This window comes from Bos javanicus, chromosome 11 (genome assembly GCF_032452875.1).
Source record: "Bos javanicus breed banteng chromosome 11, ARS-OSU_banteng_1.0, whole genome shotgun sequence".
NCBI classification, from domain to species: Eukaryota; Metazoa; Chordata; class Mammalia; order Artiodactyla; family Bovidae; genus Bos; species Bos javanicus.
Genome location: NC_083878.1, coordinates 79,991,773 through 80,006,613, shown reverse-complemented (window position 1 = coordinate 80,006,613; position 14,841 = coordinate 79,991,773).

Genomic DNA, 14,841 nt, shown 5'->3' with positions numbered 1-14,841 from the left:
TTAAACAAGTCTGTTTATTATCTCATAGTTCCTCAAACTAGAAGTCTAAGTGGTCTTAACTGAGTTCTCTGCTCAGGATCACCTAAGGCTGAAACCAAGGTACACCGGGATGGACCGGAAGCTCTGAGGAAAAATCTGCTTCCAAGTCAGTTCATGTTCAAGGAATCCAGTTTCCTGCAACTATAGGACTGAAGTCCAAGTTGCTGGATGTTGGCCAGCATTTACTCTCAGCTCCCAGAGGCCATTCTCAGGTCCTTGCCCCAAGCCCTCCCTCTCATTAATGGGGAACCTCCGTCATGTTGAATTCCTCTCTTGTCTTGAATCTCTCTGCCTTTCTCTTCTGTTAAGGGACAGAGACAATGCTTTGTTCTTAAAGAAATCAAATGATTAGGTTATGCCTTCTTGGAAAAAATCTCCTTTTATATAACCAAGTCAGCTGATGAGTAAGCTAAATGATAGCTACAAAATCTCTTTGTAGAACATATCATGGAGGTGGTGTCCCACTTCATACGGGGGAAGGAATCATTTAAGGATAAGGGTCTTCTGTGGGCCATCATCTTAAACTGTGTCCAGCACACTCACTTAACTTACTTTACCTTAGTGACTTTTCAAATCCGGAGCTAAAAGAGTAAAACCCAGGCTTGCAAATTATTGACCACCATCTTCTACCTCAAGGAATATAGGCTAACTAGGACTTCTTTAGGCACTTGATTTAAATACCTTTTCTATTTTTGAAAGTATGGGAAAGTTAATAGATGGAGAGGTGTCTGAGCTTATTCTTAAGTCTCTTGGATTCAAGTGTTTGGATATTTTTGGAGGAGTGATGAACGTATCCCTTTAGCCCTCTGATAGTCTGTGACTGTTTTAGCAGTCGTGGAACAGCCCTGGGAGCACCTTGACACCTACTGAGTGTTTGTTGTTGTTGTTTAGTTGCTCAGTCATGTCCTACTCTTTGTGACCCCATAGACTGTAGCCCACCAGGCTCCTCTGTCCATAGGTTTCCCAAGTAAGAAAGAATACCGTGGGTTGTGATTTCCTCCTCCAGGGAATCTTCCCAACCCAAGGACTGAACCTGCATCTCCTGCATTGAGAGATGGCTTCTTTACCACTGAGCCACTAGGGTGGCTAGGGAAGTCCAATGATTTTTTTTTTCCCCTAAAAATAAACTCAGCAGTGGCCACAGGACTGGAAAAGGTCACTTTTCATTCCAATCCCAAAGAAAGGCAATGCCAAAGAATGCTCAAACTACCGCACAATTGCACTCATCTCACATGCTAGTAAAGTAATGCTCAAAATTCTCCAAGCCAGGCTTTAGCAGTTTGTGAACCATGAACTTCCAGATGTTCAAGCTGGTTTTAGAAAAGGCAGAGGAACCAGAGGTCAAATTGCCAACATTCGTTGGATCATCAAAAGAGCAAGAGAGTTCCAGAAAAACATCTATTTCTGCTTTATTGACTATGCCAAAGCCTTTGACTGTGTGGATCACAATAAACTGTGGAAAATTCTGAAAGAGATGGGAATACCAGACCACCTGACCTACCTCCTGAGAAACCTGTATGCAGGTCAGGAAGCAACAGTTAGAACTGGACATGGAACAACAGACTGGTTCCAAACAGGAAAAGGAGTATATCAAGTCTGGATATTGTCACCCTGCTTATTTAACTTTTATGCAGAGTACATCATGAGAAACGCTGAGCTGGAAGAAGCACAAGCTGAAATCAAGATTGCTGGGAGAAATATCAACAACTTCAGACAGGCAGATAATACCACCCTTATGGCAGAAAGTGAAGAACTAAAGAGCCTCTTGATGAAAGTGAAAGAGGAAAGTGAAAAAGTTGGCTTAAAGCTCAACATTCAGGAAACTGAGATCATGGCATCCGGTCCCATCACTTCATGGCAAATAGATGGGGAAACAGTGGAAACAGTGGCTGACTTTATTTTGAGGGGGCTCCAAAATCACTGCAGATGGTGACTGCAGCTATGAAATTAAAAGACACTTACTCCTTGGAAGGAAAGTTATGACCAACCTAGACAGCATATTAAAAAGCAGAGACATTACTTTGTCAACAAAGTTCCATCTAGTCAAGACTATGGTTTTTCCAGTGGTCATGTATGGATGTGAGAGTTGGACTATAAAGAAAGCTAAGTGCCAAAGAATTGATGCTTTTGAACTGTGGTGTTGGAGAAGACTCTTGAGAGTCCCTTGGACTGCAAGGAGATCCAACCAGTCCATCCTAAAGGAGATCAGTCCTGGGTGTTCATTGGAAGGACTGATGTTGAAGCTGAAACTCCAGTCCTTTGGCCACCTGATGCAAAGAGCTGACTCATTTGAGAAGACCCTGATGCTGGGAAAGATTGAGGGCTGGAGGAGAAGGGGACAACAGAGGATGAGATGATTGGATGGTATCACCGACTCAATGGACTTGAGTTTGGGTAAACTCCGGGAGTTGGTGATGGACAGGGAGGCCTGGCATGCTGCGGTTCATGGGGTTGCAAAGAGTCGGACATGACTGAGTGACTGAACAGAACTGAAAAATAAATGTGAGGATAAAGTGATATATCCTTTTTACACCTTTCTGTAGAAATGGAGTCATCACTCATAATTGACCTTCAAAATGTATACCTGAGGTATCAATGTGGGTTTTCAAGTCAAATAAACCTGCATTTAAAAGCTAGCCCTGCTACTAATTGTTTAGTAAACCTCTCAACACCTCAGTAAATCCCCCAACATCTCTGAATCTTGTTTTTTATCTCTACAAGATGGGTATTATGATATCTAGTTTGAGGATCTCTTAGGGAGAAAGATATGTGGAATGCTTTTAATATATTTGGCCCAGAATTCCTGGTTTTGTGGCCAAGTGAGTCACACACATTACTTTGCAGTCCCTCTCTTCAGGAAGCAGGGATTTCCCACCCCTTGAATCAGGCCTGCCTGTGTTTTATCTACAGTGGTGCTGAGAAGTAGCATTGTGTGAGTTCTAGAACCTGGGCCCTCAAAAGCTTGCAGTAGCTCATTTTCCCTTCTGAAATGCCTAGGGATGGTCTGAAATCTTTATGAATGAAAAAACATGGACCATGAGAGCTCATGATTTTGATGAGGCAACTTGTCCAAAGTCACAAAATCGGCAGCAGATAGAATCAAGTTTCTAACTCAATCCTATCTGCCTCTGAAACTTAACAATGATTGTTTTTTTTTGTTTAATCACACTTCCTCATCTGGGAGCTTCTCCAGTGGCCCATTCTTCTATCCCCAGCTTAACAGTAGGCCAGTTGGAAACCCTATGCAGTTAATTGAATAGTCTAATTAATTAGATCAGAAAAACCTTGCAAGTTTCTAAATATGAGCCTTATCCAATGAGACCATGTCTCTACAAGTCACAGAGCATGAATAAGGAGAAACTTCTCATATCAATCCTGCTGACAGTGTTTGTGAATAGTATGCTTGCTATGAGTTGGTAAGTGGAAATTCCTCATCCAGAATATTGATTGAAGGGCAGCATGCATATACCAGGCCCTGCCCAGATGGCAGGTATGTGAGTGTTCTGTTTACATGGGTCAAATCTGCAAAGTACAAGTTCTGGGATGGTTATCCAGAGAAGAGAGTATGCTGCTCAGCACTCACCAGTGAAGAATAAGCTGTTTTTGAAGTTCATATTTCTTGAGTGTGTCCATCTTGATTATCTGTATGACTCAGGAGAAACCGTGAATTTGGGTAGCCAGAGAACTCTGTCTGTGGCACAGGCTAATGTGATATGATTGATGGATTGGGAAAGAATTAAAAAATGTAAAACACTTGTAATTTTTTTTTTTTTTTTTTTTTTTGAGGAACCACCATACTGTGTTCCATAATGACTGCACCATTTTGCATTCCCACCATCAATCCACAAGTGTAGCACCTTCTCTACATCCCCACCAATACTTGGGTTTGGTTTTTTTTTTTCAGTTCTTGTTTGTTTTTTTGGTAATAGCCATTGTGATGAGGTGATATGTCATTGAGATTTGACTTGCATTTCCCTAATAGTTAGTAATGCTGAACATCTTTTCATGTACTTATTTGCTGTGTGTATATCATCTTTGGAAAAATATCTGTTCAGGTCCTTTGTCCATTTTTTATTTTTTTATTTTTTTAAAATTTTATTTTATTTTTAAACTTTAATTTTTTTTTTAGATTTTTTTTTAATGTGGACCATTTTTAAAGTCTTTATTGAGTTTGTTACAGTATTGTTTCTGTTTTATATTTTGGTTTATTGGCCTCAAGGTATGTGGAATCTTATTTCACTGACCAGGGATTGAACCTGTGACCCCTGCTTGGAAGGCAGAGTCCTAACCATTGGACCACTATGGAAGTCCCTAGAAAATATATATTTTTAAAGTAATCTGGAGGGGAATCATAAAGTTAAAGATGTTCTTTTAAAGTATAAGTCCTTTAAAAATAGAAGTGTTACTTAATTGCTATATAGATTAGCATTCTGAGCTTCAATCTTCCCATCTGTAAAATAGGAATTAAGTGTTTATATGTGTCTCACAATTTTGTCATAAAACTTGAATGAAATCATGCAAGTAAAAGCATGTAGCACAGTTCACAGTGAGTTCTTAATAACACATACCTCCAAGACAACTTCCATTAAAATATATATATATATATATCTGCATGTTTCAACAGGGAGAAAAGGTCAATTGGAAGATGGCCAAAGGGCTTAAAAATCAGGCAGGCTAAGTAGAAATTGGTGACCACTTTCTCATAAAGGTGAGAGAACTTGGTGCCAGTGTGAAATCAGGGTCTTGATCTTTTTAAAAAATCATGAGGAATTTTTTCCACTTCTCATTTGGCTAAGCCAAAATGGTCCATGTTCACCTTTTCCCCTCCATCCTGCCTTCAACACTTACTTTCATAAGTAAAGTTAACAAATGATCCCATTTCTCCCATTAGTAACAGCCATTAGCAGGAATGTTCAACACTCACCAACATTAACCAAACCCTAATTAGCCAAACACGGCCTTCCACCCCTTACAATGCACACCTTTCTTTCCCATGCCTGCTATGACTCTCCTAAAAGAAACATTTATAGAACTCCCCTCCTTAGCCCACTCTCCCTCACATCATTAATCAGCTTGCTATGCCTCATCCAAAGGGGGGAAAAAAATTATTCAGTTTCCTGTTGCATGCCGGCCAGATGAGCAAGTGCTGAGCAGGACTTCAGTATGTACCCTCGTGTTCACGTCACATACACAGCCGCACCTGGGACTGGGGTGTGTTAAGGAGGACGTGTCCTGGATTTCACAGAGGCCGCCTTTTAACTGTCTGGTAATGTATGATGCTGTGGTGCTTCCACTTTCCAGAGCCAAGTCTTGAGCAGAACAAAGCAGGGGAATACTTTCTAGCCTGGGACCTGGAGGCCGCTATCAGCTTGCTTGGAGAACTCATGATCTGAGAGGGGTTCTGAGGACTCAGCTTTAAGAAAAGGAAAAAAGAGAAGGTTGAGATATCTACATGTATGCAGGTTCATCACACTGCCCCTGCATTGTCACCAAGTTATTTCCTACGTGGAGGTGACAGTGGTAGGAACTTCATTTCTGGGCTCCAGGAGCTCCCAGGCAGCACGTCTGCCTCCTTGGCCAGGTGGTATGTTGTGGAGATAAGTAATGGGTTTGTGGTCTGCAGACTTGGCTTTGAACATTAATGCTGCCACTTCCTATGGGTCTCTGCAAGTTCCTTAAGCTCACAGCCTGTTTCCTCATTTGTAAGATGGGAATGATAATAATACTGACCTCATAGAGAGAAAAGAAACAAGAAATGTGAAGGACGAAGCACAATGCCTGGCACAGAACAGGCACTCAGTAACCATCATTGTCCCAGGTCCCCTGCCTCCTGATTCACCTGCAAAAACAAATTTCAGGGATGCTGGGGAGGATTTTATCTGGACCCTGTGACCACCTAGCGAGGGCCTTGCCCTGAACTTTAGTGCCCCATGAACAGGAGACTAGGAGTCTTTTCTCTTTGTTTTACTTTGGCCTGTTTTTTATTTGGGGTCTGTGTGATTTCCTGGCAACAGCCCCGTTGGTGGTGAGAAAATATGCGTGTTTGCTATTTGAGGAGCAAGCAGCTTGTTTCTAGAGGTCCCTCCCCCCCAACATGGTTGTAAAATGTAGGTCAGCAATGAATGTCTCTTAGCTCAGCACAGCTCAAAGTAGAATCCCAAGTCTAGTCTACCTTGGATTCTGTATTCCTGGGGATGCATATGGGCCAAATTGACTTTCATAACACTTTGCAGTCTTTTGAAGTTTGACTTCAAGATTCATAGCCTTTTTTTCTTTTCTGGTTAGTCTACTTGGCTGCCCACTTTCTCCTTTCCAGTAAAATCACAAGTTTACTTCTACTCCTGTGTTCCTATTTTGTGGATGGCACTACCATCCTCCCAGTAGTTCAGGTAAAATCCTGGATTTATCCTAGACCCCTGCGTCTTCCTCCCTATCACATCCTGTTGCTCATTAGCATCTTTTGGCTTAAGATCATTAATATTATTCAAGATCAGCCATGTCCTCCCATCACACATCCTTTTACTGTGTGTTTCCTTTCTTCTGAAAGTAGTCTCTAGTAAGCAGCATATAGCTGGATATCTCTCTCTCTTTTTTAAAATCAATTCACTCACTCTTTGTCTTTTGATTGGCAATTTAGTCCATTTACATTTAAATTAACTGTTAATTATTTTCTAGATTTTTTGTTTGTTTTGTAGTTTTTCTCTGTTTCTTTCTTGTATGTCTCTAGAAAGAACAACCCTTAGACTACCCAAGAAAAAAAAGAGGACTCAAATAATTAAAATCATAAATTAAAGAGGAGAAGTTATAAGTGATAGTACAGAAATACAAAAGATCATAAGAGACTACTACAGACAATTGTTGCTTAGTTGCTATGTTGTGTCAGACTCTTTTGCAACTCCATGGACCATAGGCTCCTCTGTCCATGGATTCTCCCAGGCAAGAATACTGGAGTGGGTTGCCATTTCCTTCTCCAGGGGATCTTCCTGACCCAGGAATTTAACTCATGTCTCTTGTATTACAGACACATTTCCTGCATTACAGGCAGATTCTTTAACACTGAGCCACCAGGGAAGCCTATACAATTGTACATCAACAAATTGTGTGACCTGGAAGATATGAATAAAATCCTAAAACATACAATTTTCTAAGACCAATGAGAAGAAAACATAAAATCTGAATGGATTAGTAAGGGATTTGAAACATTAATGAAAATTCTTCCAATAAACAACACACCAGGACCAGACAACTTGATTGCCAATTCTAAAAACCTGCAAAGATTTAATACCTGCCCTGAGATTCTCCCTAAAAATCAAGAAGGGAAACCTTCCAAACATACTTGATGAATATGAATGTCAGCATTGCCCTGATACCAAAATCAGACAAAGACACCACAAAAAAAAAAAAAGAAAGAAAGAAAACTGTAGGCCAACATCCTTGATGAGCAAAGATGCAAAAATCCTCAATAAAATATTGGAAAACTAAATCCAAAAATATATTAAAAGGATCATACACCACAGTCAAGTGGGATTTATTCTAGGGACATAAGGATGATCCAACATCTGCAAATCAGTCATTGTGACACATTATATTAACAAACTGAAGAATGAAAACCATATGATCTTCTCAATAGATGCATAAAGCACTTTTGACAAAATTCACCATCCATTTATGATAAAACTTTCAACAAAGTGGGTGTAGAGGGAATGTCCCTCAACATAGTAAAGATCGTATACAATAAACTCATGAATAATATCATACACAATATTGAAAAGCTGAAAGATTTTCCTTTAAGATTAGGAACAGGACAAGGATGCCCCTATTACCACTTTAGCATAGAATTGGACGTGCTAGCCACAGAAATTGGGCAAGAAAAAGAAATAAAATGCATCTGAATTGGAAAGGGAAAAGTAAAATTGTTACCATTTGCAGATGACATGACACAATATATCAGATCAGATCAGTCGCTCAGTGGATTTCATGTCTGACTCTTTGTGACCCCATGAATCGCAGCACACCAGGCCTCCCTGTCCATCACCAACTCCCGGAGTTCACTCAGACTCATGTCCATCGAGTCAGTGATGCCATCCAGCCATCTCATCCTCTGTCATCCCCTTCTCCTCCTGCCCCCAATCCCTCCCAGCATCAGAGTCTTTTCCAATGAGTCAACTCTACGCATAGGTGGCCAAAGTACTGGAGTTTCAGCTTTAGCATCATTCCTTCCAAAGAAATCCCAGGGCTGATCTTCTTCAGAATGGACTGGTTGGATCTCCTTGCAGTCCAAGGGACTCTCAAGAGTATTCTCCAACACTGCAGTTCAAAAGCATCAATTCTTCGGCACTCAGCCTTCTTCACAGTCCAACTCTCACATCCATACATGACCACAGGAAAAACCACAGCCTTGACTAGATGGACCTTTGTTGGCAAATTAACGTCTCTGCTTTTGAATATCCTATCTAGGTTGGTCATAACTTTCCTTCCAAGGAATAAGCGTCTTTTAATTTCATGGCTGCAATCACCATCTGCACTGATTTTGGAGCCCAGAAAAATAAAGTCTGACACTGTTTCCACATCTATTTCCCATGAAGTGATGGGGCCAGATGCCATGATCTTCGTTTTCTGAATGTTGAGCTTTAAGCCAACTTTTTCACTCTCCTCTTTCACTTTCATCAAGAGGCTCTTTAGTTCCTCTTCACTTTCTGCCATAAGGGTGGTGTCATCTGCATATCTGAGGTTATTGATATTTCTCCCGGCAATCTTGATTCCAGCTTCTGTTTCTTCTAGTCCAGCATTTCTCATGATGTACTCTGCATATAAGTTAAATAAATTAGGGTTAGGGTTCATAGATTTCTGTTTTATTCAATGGGTAAAAACTCACTAATATCATCATTTATTTAGATGCACAAATTTTTTCCAGATTTGGCCAGTAAAAGCTCTTCCAAGTAACCTCTTATGTGTCTTTGATTTGTCCCCATAATTCTTTCAGTTATTTTCTACTTTCTGAAATAACAGAGCTCTAAGGACCTATTTTACACTTTCTCTCTTCCACCTCTGAAATTAGCTATTAATATTTCTTGAGAGCTCTGTTTTGTTTAGTATTTAGAAACCAATATATAGGCATTAAGTGGCTTGTTGCTTCTAGTATGTCACAGCTTCTAGTTTCTTCCAGTTGGTGGAGCTTTGTAATACACACACACACACACACACACACGAACACACATCTGTGTTTATTTCCATATCTGTTTATCTACCTACATGTTTATAGTATTGAAACTCATGAATTTATTCTGGTCTCCCCAATTGCAATCTAGCTCTATATGATTCACTTTAATCTCTTTTTCTGTATTTGTAATTCCCTTATTTGGGCTTCCGTCAACATATTTTTTCCCTTAGTTCTAGTGTAAAGATTGGATAGTTTTGAAATTGCTAACCCATAACACTGTGGTAGTTTTTAAAATAGATGAAGAGCCTTCTTCCTTGTTCTCCTGCCTCCAGTGTTTCTTGCCCCAGTTTCTTACATACACATAGCTATCAGACCAACTTTTAAACATTTGAAACTAGAAACACTCCTCTATACTCAAGAGATAATGAAAGATAAAATGCAAAAGATTCAAAAAGAACCTATGTCATTTTGAGAAAAATATTTGAAATCAGAGTAAGTACCATGTTTATGGGCTTCCTGGTGGCTCAGATGGTAAAGTGTCTGCCTGCAGTGTGGGAGACCTGGGTTCGATCCCTGGGTCGGGAAGATCCTCTGGAGAAGGAAATGGCAACCCACTCTAGTATTCTTGCCTGGAAAATTCTGTGGATGGAAGAGCCTGGTAGGCTACAGTCCACGGGGTCACAAAGAGTCAGACATGACTGAGCGACTTCACTTTCACTTTCTTTCACCATGTTTATGAAAAGGATTAGAATAGAGTCCTAATTTTGTTAAGTTATTTAGCATCCAGGTCATTGAAGGTACTTATCCTATCTAGCAGTTATTCACTATTAAATCTGAATAATATTCTAACGTGAGAAACTTCTTAGCTACCCGTATTGACTTTGACTATATAAAGACCTTGTGAACATTTGAGTTATTTGTATGCATGGGCTTTTTCTTAATGATGAGAAAAAACCATAAGCATGATATGTTTCAAAGTACAAATAGACTTGTTTATAATATGAGTTGGTAAAGACTCTGCCTGCAATGCAGAAGACACATGTTTGATCCCTGGATCAGCATGATCCCCTGGAGAAGGGAATGGCAACACATTTCAGTATTCCACCCTGGAGAACTCCATGGACAGAGGAGACTGGCAGGCTACAGTCCATGGAGTCACAAAGAATTGGACATGACTGAGAAACATATATTTTTTAGAAGTCTTTACTGAATTTGTTATACTATTTCTTCTGTTATTTATGTTCTGTTTTCTTCTGGCTATGTGACATTACCAAGAAATGAACTCACACACCCTGCATTGGAAGATGAAGTCTTAAAACCACTGGACCACCAGGAAAGTCCCTTCACTGGTATCTTTGAAATAATTATTGAACTAATACTCCATTACTTATTTTCCTATGGAAGAAGTTGATTATTTATTAAATCTTTACCCTGCTTTAAAAAATAGACTCAAACATGAGAGCTGGGTATTTCCCCAAGCACTATATTCCTCTTAAAAACTAAGGATGTGATACCTGTATACAGTGGAATATTACTCACCCATAAAAAGAGCAGATATGAGTCCATTGTAGTGATGTGACGAACTGACAGCCTATTATCAGTTCAGTCACTCAGTCGTGTCCGACTCTTTTCAACCCCATGAACCGCAGCACGCTAGGCCTCCCTGTCCATCACCAACTCCCAGAGTCCACCCAAACCCATGCCCATTGAGTCCGTGATGCCATCCAACCATCTCATCCTCTGTCGTCCCCTTCTCCTCCTGCCCTCAATCTTTCCCAGCATCAGGATCTTCTCAAATGAGTCAGTTCTTTGCATCAGGTGGCCAAAGTATTGGAGTTTCAGTCAACATCAGTCCCACCAATGAACACCCAGGACTGATCTCCTTTAGGATGGACTGGTTGGATCTCCTTGAAGTCCAGAGGACTCTCAAGAGTCTTCTCCAACACCACAGTTCAAAAACATCAATTCTTTGGCACTTAGCTTTCTTTATAGTCCAACTCTCACATCCATACATGACCGCTGGAAAAACCATAGCCTTGACTAGACGGACCTTTGTTGGCAAAGTAATGTCTCTTCTTTTCAATATGCTGTCTAGGTTGGTCTTAACTTTCTTCCCAAGGAGAAAGCGTCTTTTAATTTCATGGCTTCAGTCACCATCTGCAGTGATTTTGGAGCCCAGAAAAATAAAGTCAGCCACTGTTTCTACTGTTTCCCCATCTTTTTGCCATGAAATGATAGGACCAGATGCCATGATCTTAGTTTCCTGAATGTTGAGCTTTAAGCCAGCTTTTTCACTTTCCTCTTTAACTTTCATCAAGAGGCTCTTTAGTTCCTCTTCACTTTCTGCCATAAGAGTGGTGTCATCTACATATCTGAGGTTATTGATATTTCTCCAGGTAATCTTGATTCCAGCTTGTGCTTCCTCCATCCCAGTGTTTCTCATGGTGTACTCTGCATAAAAGTTAAATAAGCAGGGTGACAATATACAGCCTTGATATACTCCTTTTCCTATTTGGAACCAGTCTGTTGTTCCATGTCCAGTTCTAACTGTTGCTTCCTGACCTGCATACATGTTTCTCAAGAGGCAGGTCAGGTGGTCTGCTATTCCCATCTCTTTCAGAATTTTCCAGTTTGTTGTGAGCCACACAGTCAAAGGCTTTGGCATAGTCAATAAAGCAGAAATAGATGTTTTTCTGGAATTCTCTTGCTTTTTCCATGATCCAGCAGATGTTGGCAATTTGATCTCTGGTTCCTCTGCCTTTTATAAAACCAGCTTGAACATCTGGAAGTTCATGGTTCACATATTGCTGAAGCCTTGCTTGGAGAATTTTAAGCATTTTTTTACTAGCGTGTGAGATGAGTGCAATTGTGCAGTAGTTTGAGCATTCTTTGGCATTGTCTTTCTTTAGGATTGGATGTGATGAACTTAGAGCCTGTTATACAAAGTGAATTAAGTCAGAAAGAGAAAAGCAAATATTATATATTAATGCACATGTATGAAATCTAGAAAAATGGTACTGATGGACATTTTGCAGGAAAGACAAACATAGAGAATGGACTTGTGGACATAGCAGAGAAAGGTGAGATCTGGGCAAGCTGAGAAAGTGGCATTGACACAAATCCTCTATCATGTGCCAAATGGATAGTAGAAAGCTGCTGTATAATACCAGGAAGCCAGCCTGGCCCTCTATGATGAACTAGAAGGGTGGGATGGCGGAGAGGAGGGAGACTCAAGAGCAAGGGGATATATTCATATGTAATTATGACTGCTTCACATTGTTGTATGGCAAAAGCCAACACAACATTGTAAAGAAATTTTCCTCCAATTAGGAAAAAAAAAGCTAATGCAAGCAAGAGAATTTTGAAACTACTAAGTTAATGGCAAATCTTATCAGATTTTCATGCTCCATGATGCTCCTCTAACATTGTATAACCCTCTATTATCAAACATATTACAGGACACTTCGATTGTCATTTGTATGTCTGTCCCTCCCGGATCACCTTGATTATACTTTGTATTCTAGTGCATAAATTGGCCTGCTTCATCACAGGCCTCAATAAATATTTCTGAAAGAATGAAGGCTGGGTGACTACCTTTTGAAATGAATGGACTTCTCTTTCTCTAAGATCTCTTTAACCCATTCATTTCCAAGCTTGATCTTACAATGTGAAACTGACATAGGAAACATACCTACATTTCCACAATAGGATCTGCAAGGCCATAGATGGATTATAAGCAAACACATATATTGAGAAACTGCTAGATGCCAGATGACTACTCTATGTGTTTATTTGTTTTCAGTCTTACAGCGACTCAATGATGAAGGAAATAGGAATCTCATTTTGCAGATAAGTGTCATGGGAACTGAGTAACTTTCTGGGGAAAGGAAGGAACCAAAACTGAACTCTGTTTATCTGACTTCAAAACAATTTTTTGGCTATGTGACTGCCCACCAAAGTTCGGATGATATCAGAGCTATGCCAAGTAGGAACATCAAGAGGAAGCACAATGAAAAAGTTAAGTAATGTCTGAAATTATGTTGAGAAGCATCACCAAAATAAGTGAACTTATCAAGTAAATACACTGGCTGGTACAAGCAGCTGGTTGTATTGGGGAGGAAGTGTGACACTTTTGGTGGGACAACAGGTTTTTATAAAGTATGGGTTAATGGAGTAGATGACATTTTGGATACCATCAAGAAAAATGGGCTTATTTTATAAATGAAGAAACCAAAGTCTAGAAAGAGGAATGGACTTAACCTAAAGTCATAAAGCAGATCAATGATGGAACCAGGAAGAGAAGCCAGGGCTTTGCAGTCTGTCTCTTCTTACTGTATCTAGCTGCTTTATTTTATTTTATTTTCTCATAGTCCATCTTTCTCATTTGCTTCAATTCAATAACAAAACTCTATTGAGAATCAGCTTTGTAACAAGCATTATATTAGGCATTTGAAGTCCAAAGGCAGGAGAATGGAATCGGGTTAGTAAAACACTCGTCTCTTTTTCTCTCTGTCTCTCTGTTCTTGACAGTGGATGGCCTCCTCCCTGAGTGCAGACAGAGGTCAGAACGTGCCTGTAACATGAACATGTCTTTCGTGTTTTGTCCTCTCTTTACTGTGCATATGTTCTGAGGCTCAGTGTCACATTATGCAGTGCCCACTGATAAAGAGTAGGCCAAGAATGGATGGGCATGATTATGAAGAGGGGGAAAATGTCCAGATGTTAGTAGCTCACGATGTTTTGATTTGGAGTAGTTGTGCTTTCCCCAGCACCATCACCAAAGGTTTGTCTTTGGTTTATTTGTGTTATCACAACAGTGACGACGGAGTTAAATGCCGCCTTTGAAAAGAGGATTTTTGCTTGTTTCATTTATATTCTACTGTTCTTTCATTAAACATTTCTAAATATCCATGGGGCCCAATTCTTACAAAAATAAATCAGATAAACCTAGGGTTCTTGCCAAGTCAAATATCTACAGTTTCTGGCAATTATGTAATTTCCAACTCTGCTTCAGTAACTATTGCTGATAAGTCAATCGTCATAAAGAGAAATGTTCCAGACCAATCTTTATTAGTGTGTCCTTCACTGATATAGGCAAAGTCTTATTTTAAAAGCAGAGTTCTAACTTTTTTTTATCCCTAGTGAATAGCTTCTCATCATAACAATTTATATCTGGATAATGTCATAGTAAAATATAAAAATGGTAAATTAAAGCCCATGAAATTAGGTTCTGCTGCTATTAATAAAAACTGTTCTGGTTTTCACCATTTTGTTTTGATGGCACTGTCTTATAATGCAACTTTGCAGTAATGTATTTCTGGCATTGCCAGTTGATTTGGCCCAGACGAAAGCAATATTTAGAAAGTTACTCTGTAGAACTGCTTTAGGAAGCAAGAACTTGAGAATCATGTGCTAATTTAAATACCTTCTTAAAGTTGAAGTTAAACACATTATTGATCAGGAAAGGCTTTTATAGAGAGAGAAACTGCTATTTTATAAGTGGTCTAAAATAAACAAACTGAAAATACCAGCCTGCGATGTTTTTCCAAAGTGACGTATCTGGTGCAGATAAACATTGCTTAACATTAGTATATTAAAATGAAAACATTATTTTCAAATAAGGATCTCTGCCTGTGCTTTGA